At 43.4% G+C, this 11,979-nt stretch overlaps 7 pseudogenes; all 7 read right to left on the reverse strand.

The window, feature by feature from the left end:
• Positions 1-1,101: 1,101 nt before the first annotated feature.
• On the reverse strand, positions 1,102-1,365 carry LOC130319681 (U2 spliceosomal RNA; annotated as a pseudogene).
• A 1,473-nt stretch (positions 1,366-2,838) lies between these two features.
• Positions 2,839-3,102, reverse strand: LOC130319682 (U2 spliceosomal RNA; annotated as a pseudogene).
• A 1,473-nt stretch (positions 3,103-4,575) lies between these two features.
• On the reverse strand, positions 4,576-4,839 carry LOC130319683 (U2 spliceosomal RNA; annotated as a pseudogene).
• A 1,473-nt stretch (positions 4,840-6,312) lies between these two features.
• On the reverse strand, positions 6,313-6,576 carry LOC130319684 (U2 spliceosomal RNA; annotated as a pseudogene).
• Positions 6,577-8,049: 1,473 nt separating this feature from the next.
• LOC130319685 (U2 spliceosomal RNA) lies at positions 8,050-8,313 on the reverse strand (annotated as a pseudogene).
• A 1,469-nt stretch (positions 8,314-9,782) lies between these two features.
• Positions 9,783-10,046, reverse strand: LOC130319688 (U2 spliceosomal RNA; annotated as a pseudogene).
• A 1,473-nt stretch (positions 10,047-11,519) lies between these two features.
• LOC130319689 (U2 spliceosomal RNA) lies at positions 11,520-11,783 on the reverse strand (annotated as a pseudogene).
• Positions 11,784-11,979: the final 196 nt, after the last annotated feature.

The raw sequence follows: 11,979 nt of genomic DNA on the forward strand, positions 1-11,979 counted from the left end.
TCCGACATGGAATAACACCAACTGTAACGATAAACTGAAAATTAACAGTATAAACCTGCATCATTTTGGACTCTGGTATTTGCTGAATCCGGGTGACCTGACAATCGATGGTGGTGCCGCTGGTGATTCTGGCCTTCTTGGAATCTGTTGGGCCTATGTGTTAGCTCACACATCACTCTGGTATCCATGGTAACTACCACAACATGGTCATCTGCAGTTTACATCTAGCCCGTGGCATTGAATGGCATTTTAAAAGTGCTAAGGGTCCTGGTGCAATAATCCTCCCATGAGGATCAGCCTCAACGGCTTTGTAGATTGCACTCATGTCAGCAACTCCATATACATTTTTTTTTCTTCATGCTTCTTTCTTCATCCTTTTTTCTTTCTGTCATTCAGACTTTCATTCATTCGATCTCTCTCACTCACTTGCTTTAACTCATTTGTTCTCACTCACTCACTCACTCACTCACTCAATCACTCACTCACTCATTCACTCTCACTCACTCTCACTCTCTCACTCACTCGCTCACTAAGTCAGTCTCTCTCTCTCTCTCTCTCTTTTTCTTTTTATATATATTTTTTTCCGTCTTCTTCTTCTTCTTCTTCTTCAGACCCTGTCATAGCACTAATGCCTTTCCAATACCACCAGCAGATGGAGACACTCCATTGCAACATTGGTTGTGAGCAGCAGTTTCTAAAAACAAATGCCTCACGGCGGATTTCCCATCCATCAATGTATGGTAAATTTTGTTTTTATCATTCACTGACCACAGAAACCAATGCATGGTCAAGCAACAGCAATGACACACCCTTGTGTATAGGCATGAGACCCTCATGTCATTTAACAGGATTCAGCACCACCCACAAGACAGCTACCTGTCATGTCATGTCAAACCTGCACAGGTGTGCTAGATTATTATTATTTAGTTTTATTTTATTTTTTTACACCAATCAGTGTGCAAACATGGTCATTAAAACGCTAAATGAATAGACGTTCATAAACCAGTCAGTGCAACTCATCATTTTGGTCTCCAATTCTCAAACTCAAATTCTCACCCACGGAGGATTAAATGAGAATCTTTCTTGTTTAACACTGGAATGGGGTGGTGCACTGTTCACTACCCGAAGATACTGCCACATCGGGTCAATGCATAGGGCGACAGAAGCAAGCTTCCAAATCAGCTCCCTTTCTCAAAAATCCATTTAATTTATGGTCCCCAGATAGGGAACGTATGTATCAGTATGTGCTCACAAGTCACCCAAGTGCAAGTATTCACACAAAAAAAAACGTGCCTCAGGATGCGATCTGTCGCAAGATCCTTTCTTTTTTTACACTTGATCTAAGCCAAAAGGCCTAGAGGGGATAACCGGGAAAGGGGTGGACCCAACCATGTCCCCTTCATGAGCACTCACATTACTCATAGGAATGGAAGGAAGGCTGGCAGCCAACCAGCCTCCCATACACTTTCTGGGTGGGTGGCAGTCAGCCACCCATACATACATACAGCACAGGCTAAACCCACATCATCACTTAAAAAAAGGACAGGCGACCATTGCACTCTGATGGAGCATTTAGCAATGCAATCCATAGCCTGGCTTTTGCCTGAACCCCCATCACTCCTCCTCTTGCATATAAGACAATATTTCAGATCTGCATATGAAAACAACACGCCTACCTTTGTTGCACATAGCTGCCTGCCTGTCTCTAGTTACCCCACTGGCTGTAGCTGCGTCCCTTCCGACATGGAATAACACCAACTGTAACGATAAACTGAAAATTAACAGTATAAACCTGCATCATTTTGGACTCTGGTATTTGCTGAATCCGGGTGACCTGACAATCGATGGTGGTGCCGCTGGTGATTCTGGCCTTCTTGGAATCTGTTGGGCCTATGTGTTAGCTCACACATCACTCTGGTATCCATGGTAACTACCACAACATGGTCATCTGCAGTTTACATCTAGCCCGTGGCATTGAATGGCATTTTAAAAGTGCTAAGGGTCCTGGTGCAATAATCCTCCCATGAGGATCAGCCTCAACGGCTTTGTAGATTGCACTCATGTCAGCAACTCCATATACATTTTTTTTTCTTCATGCTTCTTTCTTCATCCTTTTTTCTTTCTGTCATTCAGACTTTCATTCATTCGATCTCTCTCACTCACTTGCTTTAACTCATTTGTTCTCACTCACTCACTCACTCACTCACTCAATCACTCACTCACTCATTCACTCTCACTCACTCTCACTCTCTCACTCACTCGCTCACTAAGTCAGTCTCTCTCTCTCTCTCTCTCTTTTTCTTTTTATATATATTTTTTTCCGTCTTCTTCTTCTTCTTCTTCTTCAGACCCTGTCATAGCACTAATGCCTTTCCAATACCACCAGCAGATGGAGACACTCCATTGCAACATTGGTTGTGAGCAGCAGTTTCTAAAAACAAATGCCTCACGGCGGATTTCCCATCCATCAATGTATGGTAAATTTTGTTTTTATCATTCACTGACCACAGAAACCAATGCATGGTCAAGCAACAGCAATGACACACCCTTGTGTATAGGCATGAGACCCTCATGTCATTTAACAGGATTCAGCACCACCCACAAGACAGCTACCTGTCATGTCATGTCAAACCTGCACAGGTGTGCTAGATTATTATTATTTAGTTTTATTTTATTTTTTTACACCAATCAGTGTGCAAACATGGTCATTAAAACGCTAAATGAATAGACGTTCATAAACCAGTCAGTGCAACTCATCATTTTGGTCTCCAATTCTCAAACTCAAATTCTCACCCACGGAGGATTAAATGAGAATCTTTCTTGTTTAACACTGGAATGGGGTGGTGCACTGTTCACTACCCGAAGATACTGCCACATCGGGTCAATGCATAGGGCGACAGAAGCAAGCTTCCAAATCAGCTCCCTTTCTCAAAAATCCATTTAATTTATGGTCCCCAGATAGGGAACGTATGTATCAGTATGTGCTCACAAGTCACCCAAGTGCAAGTATTCACACAAAAAAAAACGTGCCTCAGGATGCGATCTGTCGCAAGATCCTTTCTTTTTTTACACTTGATCTAAGCCAAAAGGCCTAGAGGGGATAACCGGGAAAGGGGTGGACCCAACCATGTCCCCTTCATGAGCACTCACATTACTCATAGGAATGGAAGGAAGGCTGGCAGCCAACCAGCCTCCCATACACTTTCTGGGTGGGTGGCAGTCAGCCACCCATACATACATACAGCACAGGCTAAACCCACATCATCACTTAAAAAAAGGACAGGCGACCATTGCACTCTGATGGAGCATTTAGCAATGCAATCCATAGCCTGGCTTTTGCCTGAACCCCCATCACTCCTCCTCTTGCATATAAGACAATATTTCAGATCTGCATATGAAAACAACACGCCTACCTTTGTTGCACATAGCTGCCTGCCTGTCTCTAGTTACCCCACTGGCTGTAGCTGCGTCCCTTCCGACATGGAATAACACCAACTGTAACGATAAACTGAAAATTAACAGTATAAACCTGCATCATTTTGGACTCTGGTATTTGCTGAATCCGGGTGACCTGACAATCGATGGTGGTGCCGCTGGTGATTCTGGCCTTCTTGGAATCTGTTGGGCCTATGTGTTAGCTCACACATCACTCTGGTATCCATGGTAACTACCACAACATGGTCATCTGCAGTTTACATCTAGCCCGTGGCATTGAATGGCATTTTAAAAGTGCTAAGGGTCCTGGTGCAATAATCCTCCCATGAGGATCAGCCTCAACGGCTTTGTAGATTGCACTCATGTCAGCAACTCCATATACATTTTTTTTTCTTCATGCTTCTTTCTTCATCCTTTTTTCTTTCTGTCATTCAGACTTTCATTCATTCGATCTCTCTCACTCACTTGCTTTAACTCATTTGTTCTCACTCACTCACTCACTCACTCACTCAATCACTCACTCACTCATTCACTCTCACTCACTCTCACTCTCTCACTCACTCGCTCACTAAGTCAGTCTCTCTCTCTCTCTCTCTCTTTTTCTTTTTATATATATTTTTTTCCGTCTTCTTCTTCTTCTTCTTCTTCAGACCCTGTCATAGCACTAATGCCTTTCCAATACCACCAGCAGATGGAGACACTCCATTGCAACATTGGTTGTGAGCAGCAGTTTCTAAAAACAAATGCCTCACGGCGGATTTCCCATCCATCAATGTATGGTAAATTTTGTTTTTATCATTCACTGACCACAGAAACCAATGCATGGTCAAGCAACAGCAATGACACACCCTTGTGTATAGGCATGAGACCCTCATGTCATTTAACAGGATTCAGCACCACCCACAAGACAGCTACCTGTCATGTCATGTCAAACCTGCACAGGTGTGCTAGATTATTATTATTTAGTTTTATTTTATTTTTTTACACCAATCAGTGTGCAAACATGGTCATTAAAACGCTAAATGAATAGACGTTCATAAACCAGTCAGTGCAACTCATCATTTTGGTCTCCAATTCTCAAACTCAAATTCTCACCCACGGAGGATTAAATGAGAATCTTTCTTGTTTAACACTGGAATGGGGTGGTGCACTGTTCACTACCCGAAGATACTGCCACATCGGGTCAATGCATAGGGCGACAGAAGCAAGCTTCCAAATCAGCTCCCTTTCTCAAAAATCCATTTAATTTATGGTCCCCAGATAGGGAACGTATGTATCAGTATGTGCTCACAAGTCACCCAAGTGCAAGTATTCACACAAAAAAAAACGTGCCTCAGGATGCGATCTGTCGCAAGATCCTTTCTTTTTTTACACTTGATCTAAGCCAAAAGGCCTAGAGGGGATAACCGGGAAAGGGGTGGACCCAACCATGTCCCCTTCATGAGCACTCACATTACTCATAGGAATGGAAGGAAGGCTGGCAGCCAACCAGCCTCCCATACACTTTCTGGGTGGGTGGCAGTCAGCCACCCATACATACATACAGCACAGGCTAAACCCACATCATCACTTAAAAAAAGGACAGGCGACCATTGCACTCTGATGGAGCATTTAGCAATGCAATCCATAGCCTGGCTTTTGCCTGAACCCCCATCACTCCTCCTCTTGCATATAAGACAATATTTCAGATCTGCATATGAAAACAACACGCCTACCTTTGTTGCACATAGCTGCCTGCCTGTCTCTAGTTACCCCACTGGCTGTAGCTGCGTCCCTTCCGACATGGAATAACACCAACTGTAACGATAAACTGAAAATTAACAGTATAAACCTGCATCATTTTGGACTCTGGTATTTGCTGAATCCGGGTGACCTGACAATCGATGGTGGTGCCGCTGGTGATTCTGGCCTTCTTGGAATCTGTTGGGCCTATGTGTTAGCTCACACATCACTCTGGTATCCATGGTAACTACCACAACATGGTCATCTGCAGTTTACATCTAGCCCGTGGCATTGAATGGCATTTTAAAAGTGCTAAGGGTCCTGGTGCAATAATCCTCCCATGAGGATCAGCCTCAACGGCTTTGTAGATTGCACTCATGTCAGCAACTCCATATACATTTTTTTTTCTTCATGCTTCTTTCTTCATCCTTTTTTCTTTCTGTCATTCAGACTTTCATTCATTCGATCTCTCTCACTCACTTGCTTTAACTCATTTGTTCTCACTCACTCACTCACTCACTCACTCAATCACTCACTCACTCATTCACTCTCACTCACTCTCACTCTCTCACTCACTCGCTCACTAAGTCAGTCTCTCTCTCTCTCTCTCTCTTTTTCTTTTTATATATATTTTTTTCCGTCTTCTTCTTCTTCTTCTTCTTCAGACCCTGTCATAGCACTAATGCCTTTCCAATACCACCAGCAGATGGAGACACTCCATTGCAACATTGGTTGTGAGCAGCAGTTTCTAAAAACAAATGCCTCACGGCGGATTTCCCATCCATCAATGTATGGTAAATTTTGTTTTTATCATTCACTGACCACAGAAACCAATGCATGGTCAAGCAACAGCAATGACACACCCTTGTGTATAGGCATGAGACCCTCATGTCATTTAACAGGATTCAGCACCACCCACAAGACAGCTACCTGTCATGTCATGTCAAACCTGCACAGGTGTGCTAGATTATTATTATTTAGTTTTATTTTATTTTTTTACACCAATCAGTGTGCAAACATGGTCATTAAAACGCTAAATGAATAGACGTTCATAAACCAGTCAGTGCAACTCATCATTTTGGTCTCCAATTCTCAAACTCAAATTCTCACCCACGGAGGATTAAATGAGAATCTTTCTTGTTTAACACTGGAATGGGGTGGTGCACTGTTCACTACCCGAAGATACTGCCACATCGGGTCAATGCATAGGGCGACAGAAGCAAGCTTCCAAATCAGCTCCCTTTCTCAAAAATCCATTTAATTTATGGTCCCCAGATAGGGAACGTATGTATCAGTATGTGCTCACAAGTCACCCAAGTGCAAGTATTCACACAAAAAAAAACGTGCCTCAGGATGCGATCTGTCGCAAGATCCTTTCTTTTTTTACACTTGATCTAAGCCAAAAGGCCTAGAGGGGATAACCGGGAAAGGGGTGGACCCAACCATGTCCCCTTCATGAGCACTCACATTACTCATAGGAATGGAAGGAAGGCTGGCAGCCAACCAGCCTCCCATACACTTTCTGGGTGGGTGGCAGTCAGCCACCCATACATACATACAGCACAGGCTAAACCCACATCATCACTTAAAAAAAGGACAGGCGACCATTGCACTCTGATGGAGCATTTAGCAATGCAATCCATAGCCTGGCTTTTGCCTGAACCCCCATCACTCCTCCTCTTGCATATAAGACAATATTTCAGATCTGCATATGAAAACAACACGCCTACCTTTGTTGCACATAGCTGCCTGCCTGTCTCTAGTTACCCCACTGGCTGTAGCTGCGTCCCTTCCGACATGGAATAACACCAACTGTAACGATAAACTGAAAATTAACAGTATAAACCTGCATCATTTTGGACTCTGGTATTTGCTGAATCCGGGTGACCTGACAATCGATGGTGGTGCCGCTGGTGATTCTGGCCTTCTTGGAATCTGTTGGGCCTATGTGTTAGCTCACACATCACTCTGGTATCCATGGTAACTACCACAACATGGTCATCTGCAGTTTACATCTAGCCCGTGGCATTGAATGGCATTTTAAAAGTGCTAAGGGTCCTGGTGCAATAATCCTCCCATGAGGATCAGCCTCAACGGCTTTGTAGATTGCACTCATGTCAGCAACTCCATATACATTTTTTTTTCTTCATGCTTCTTTCTTCATCCTTTTTTCTTTCTGTCATTCAGACTTTCATTCATTCGATCTCTCTCACTCACTTGCTTTAACTCATTTGTTCTCACTCACTCACTCACTCACTCACTCAATCACTCACTCACTCATTCACTCTCACTCACTCTCACTCTCTCACTCACTCGCTCACTAAGTCAGTCTCTCTCTCTCTCTCTCTCTTTTTCTTTTTATATATATTTTTTTCCGTCTTCTTCTTCTTCTTCTTCTTCAGACCCTGTCATAGCACTAATGCCTTTCCAATACCACCAGCAGATGGAGACACTCCATTGCAACATTGGTTGTGAGCAGCAGTTTCTAAAAACAAATGCCTCACGGCGGATTTCCCATCCATCAATGTATGGTAAATTTTGTTTTTATCATTCACTGACCACAGAAACCAATGCATGGTCAAGCAACAGCAATGACACACCCTTGTGTATAGGCATGAGACCCTCATGTCATTTAACAGGATTCAGCACCACCCACAAGACAGCTACCTGTCATGTCATGTCAAACCTGCACAGGTGTGCTAGATTATTATTATTTAGTTTTATTTTATTTTTTTACACCAATCAGTGTGCAAACATGGTCATTAAAACGCTAAATGAATAGACGTTCATAAACCAGTCAGTGCAACTCATCATTTTGGTCTCCAATTCTCAAACTCAAATTCTCACCCACGGAGGATTAAATGAGAATCTTTCTTGTTTAACACTGGAATGGGGTGGTGCACTGTTCACTACCCGAAGATACTGCCACATCGGGTCAATGCATAGGGCGACAGAAGCAAGCTTCCAAATCAGCTCCCTTTCTCAAAAATCCATTTAATTTATGGTCCCCAGATAGGGAACGTATGTATCAGTATGTGCTCACAAGTCACCCAAGTGCAAGTATTCACACAAAAAAAAACGTGCCTCAGGATGCGATCTGTCGCAAGATCCTTTCTTTTTTTACACTTGATCTAAGCCAAAAGGCCTAGAGGGGATAACCGGGAAAGGGGTGGACCCAACCATGTCCCCTTCATGAGCACTCACATTACTCATAGGAATGGAAGGAAGGCTGGCAGCCAACCAGCCTCCCATACACTTTCTGGGTGGGTGGCAGTCAGCCACCCATACATACATACAGCACAGGCTAAACCCACATCATCACTTAAAAAAAGGACAGGCGACCATTGCACTCTGATGGAGCATTTAGCAATGCAATCCATAGCCTGGCTTTTGCCTGAACCCCCATCACTCCTCCTCTTGCATATAAGACAATATTTCAGATCTGCATATGAAAACAACACGCCTACCTTTGTTGCACATAGCTGCCTGCCTGTCTCTAGTTACCCCACTGGCTGTAGCTGCGTCCCTTCCGACATGGAATAACACCAACTGTAACGATAAACTGAAAATTAACAGTATAAACCTGCATCATTTTGGACTCTGGTATTTGCTGAATCCGGGTGACCTGACAATCGATGGTGGTGCCGCTGGTGATTCTGGCCTTCTTGGAATCTGTTGGGCCTATGTGTTAGCTCACACATCACTCTGGTATCCATGGTAACTACCACAACATGGTCATCTGCAGTTTACATCTAGCCCGTGGCATTGAATGGCATTTTAAAAGTGCTAAGGGTCCTGGTGCAATAATCCTCCCATGAGGATCAGCCTCAACGGCTTTGTAGATTGCACTCATGTCAGCAACTCCATATACATTTTTTTTTCTTCATGCTTCTTTCTTCATCCTTTTTTCTTTCTGTCATTCAGACTTTCATTCATTCGATCTCTCTCACTCACTTGCTTTAACTCATTTGTTCTCACTCACTCACTCACTCACTCAATCACTCACTCACTCATTCACTCTCACTCACTCTCACTCTCTCACTCACTCGCTCACTAAGTCAGTCTCTCTCTCTCTCTCTCTCTTTTTCTTTTTATATATATTTTTTTCCGTCTTCTTCTTCTTCTTCTTCTTCAGACCCTGTCATAGCACTAATGCCTTTCCAATACCACCAGCAGATGGAGACACTCCATTGCAACATTGGTTGTGAGCAGCAGTTTCTAAAAACAAATGCCTCACGGCGGATTTCCCATCCATCAATGTATGGTAAATTTTGTTTTTATCATTCACTGACCACAGAAACCAATGCATGGTCAAGCAACAGCAATGACACACCCTTGTGTATAGGCATGAGACCCTCATGTCATTTAACAGGATTCAGCACCACCCACAAGACAGCTACCTGTCATGTCATGTCAAACCTGCACAGGTGTGCTAGATTATTATTATTTAGTTTTATTTTATTTTTTTACACCAATCAGTGTGCAAACATGGTCATTAAAACGCTAAATGAATAGACGTTCATAAACCAGTCAGTGCAACTCATCATTTTGGTCTCCAATTCTCAAACTCAAATTCTCACCCACGGAGGATTAAATGAGAATCTTTCTTGTTTAACACTGGAATGGGGTGGTGCACTGTTCACTACCCGAAGATACTGCCACATCGGGTCAATGCATAGGGCGACAGAAGCAAGCTTCCAAATCAGCTCCCTTTCTCAAAAATCCATTTAATTTATGGTCCCCAGATAGGGAACGTATGTATCAGTATGTGCTCACAAGTCACCCAAGTGCAAGTATTCACACAAAAAAAAACGTGCCTCAGGATGCGATCTGTCGCAAGATCCTTTCTTTTTTTACACTTGATCTAAGCCAAAAGGCCTAGAGGGGATAACCGGGAAAGGGGTGGACCCAACCATGTCCCCTTCATGAGCACTCACATTACTCATAGGAATGGAAGGAAGGCTGGCAGCCAACCAGCCTCCCATACACTTTCTGGGTGGGTGGCAGTCAGCCACCCATACATACATACAGCACAGGCTAAACCCACATCATCACTTAAAAAAAGGACAGGCGACCATTGCACTCTGATGGAGCATTTAGCAATGCAATCCATAGCCTGGCTTTTGCCTGAACCCCCATCACTCCTCCTCTTGCATATAAGACAATATTTCAGATCTGCATATGAAAACAACACGCCTACCTTTGTTGCACATAGCTGCCTGCCTGTCTCTAGTTACCCCACTGGCTGTAGCTGCGTCCCTTCCGACATGGAATAACACCAACTGTAACGATAAACTGAAAATTAACAGTATAAACCTGCATCATTTTGGACTCTGGTATTTGCTGAATCCGGGTGACCTGACAATCGATGGTGGTGCCGCTGGTGATTCTGGCCTTCTTGGAATCTGTTGGGCCTATGTGTTAGCTCACACATCACTCTGGTATCCATGGTAACTACCACAACATGGTCATCTGCAGTTTACATCTAGCCCGTGGCATTGAATGGCATTTTAAAAGTGCTAAGGGTCCTGGTGCAATAATCCTCCCATGAGGATCAGCCTCAACGGCTTTGTAGATTGCACTCATGTCAGCAACTCCATATACATTTTTTTTTCTTCATGCTTCTTTCTTCATCCTTTTTTCTTTCTGTCATTCAGACTTTCATTCATTCGATCTCTCTCACTCACTTGCTTTAACTCATTTGTTCTCACTCACTCACTCACTCACTCACTCAATCACTCACTCACTCATTCACTCTCACTCACTCTCACTCTCTCACTCACTCGCTCACTAAGTCAGTCTCTCTCTCTCTCTCTCTCTTTTTCTTTTTATATATATTTTTTTCCGTCTTCTTCTTCTTCTTCTTCTTCAGACCCTGTCATAGCACTAATGCCTTTCCAATACCACCAGCAGATGGAGACACTCCATTGCAACATTGGTTGTGAGCAGCAGTTTCTAAAAACAAATGCCTCACGGCGGATTTCCCATCCATCAATGTATGGTAAATTTTGTTTTTATCATTCACTGACCACAGAAACCAATGCATGGTCAAGCAACAGCAATGACACACCCTTGTGTATAGGCATGAGACCCTCATGTCATTTAACAGGATTCAGCACCACCCACAAGACAGCTACCTGTCATGTCATGTCAAACCTGCACAGGTGTGCTAGATTATTATTATTTAGTTTTATTTTATTTTTTTACACCAATCAGTGTGCAAACATGGTCATTAAAACGCTAAATGAATAGACGTTCATAAACCAGTCAGTGCAACTCATCATTTTGGTCTCCAATTCTCAAACTCAAATTCTCACCCACGGAGGATTAAATGAGAATCTTTCTTGTTTAACACTGGAATGGGGTGGTGCACTGTTCACTACCCGAAGATACTGCCACATCGGGTCAATGCATAGGGCGACAGAAGCAAGCTTCCAAATCAGCTCCCTTTCTCAAAAATCCATTTAATTTATGGTCCCCAGATAGGGAACGTATGTATCAGTATGTGCTCACAAGTCACCCAAGTGCAAGTATTCACACAAAAAAAAACGTGCCTCAGGATGCGATCTGTCGCAAGATCCTTTCTTTTTTTACACTTGATCTAAGCCAAAAGGCCTAGAGGGGATAACCGGGAAAGGGGTGGACCCAACCATGTCCCCTTCATGAGCACTCACATTACTCATAGGAATGGAAGGAAGGCTGGCAGCCAACCAGCCTCCCATACACTTTCTGGGTGGGTGGCAGTCAGCCACCCATACATACATACAGCACAGGCTAAACCCACATCATCACTTAAAAAAAGGACAGGCGACCATTGCACTC

The sequence above is a fragment of the Hyla sarda genome, unplaced genomic scaffold, assembly GCF_029499605.1.
Source record: "Hyla sarda isolate aHylSar1 unplaced genomic scaffold, aHylSar1.hap1 scaffold_2152, whole genome shotgun sequence".
Classification (NCBI taxonomy): Eukaryota; Metazoa; Chordata; class Amphibia; order Anura; family Hylidae; genus Hyla; species Hyla sarda.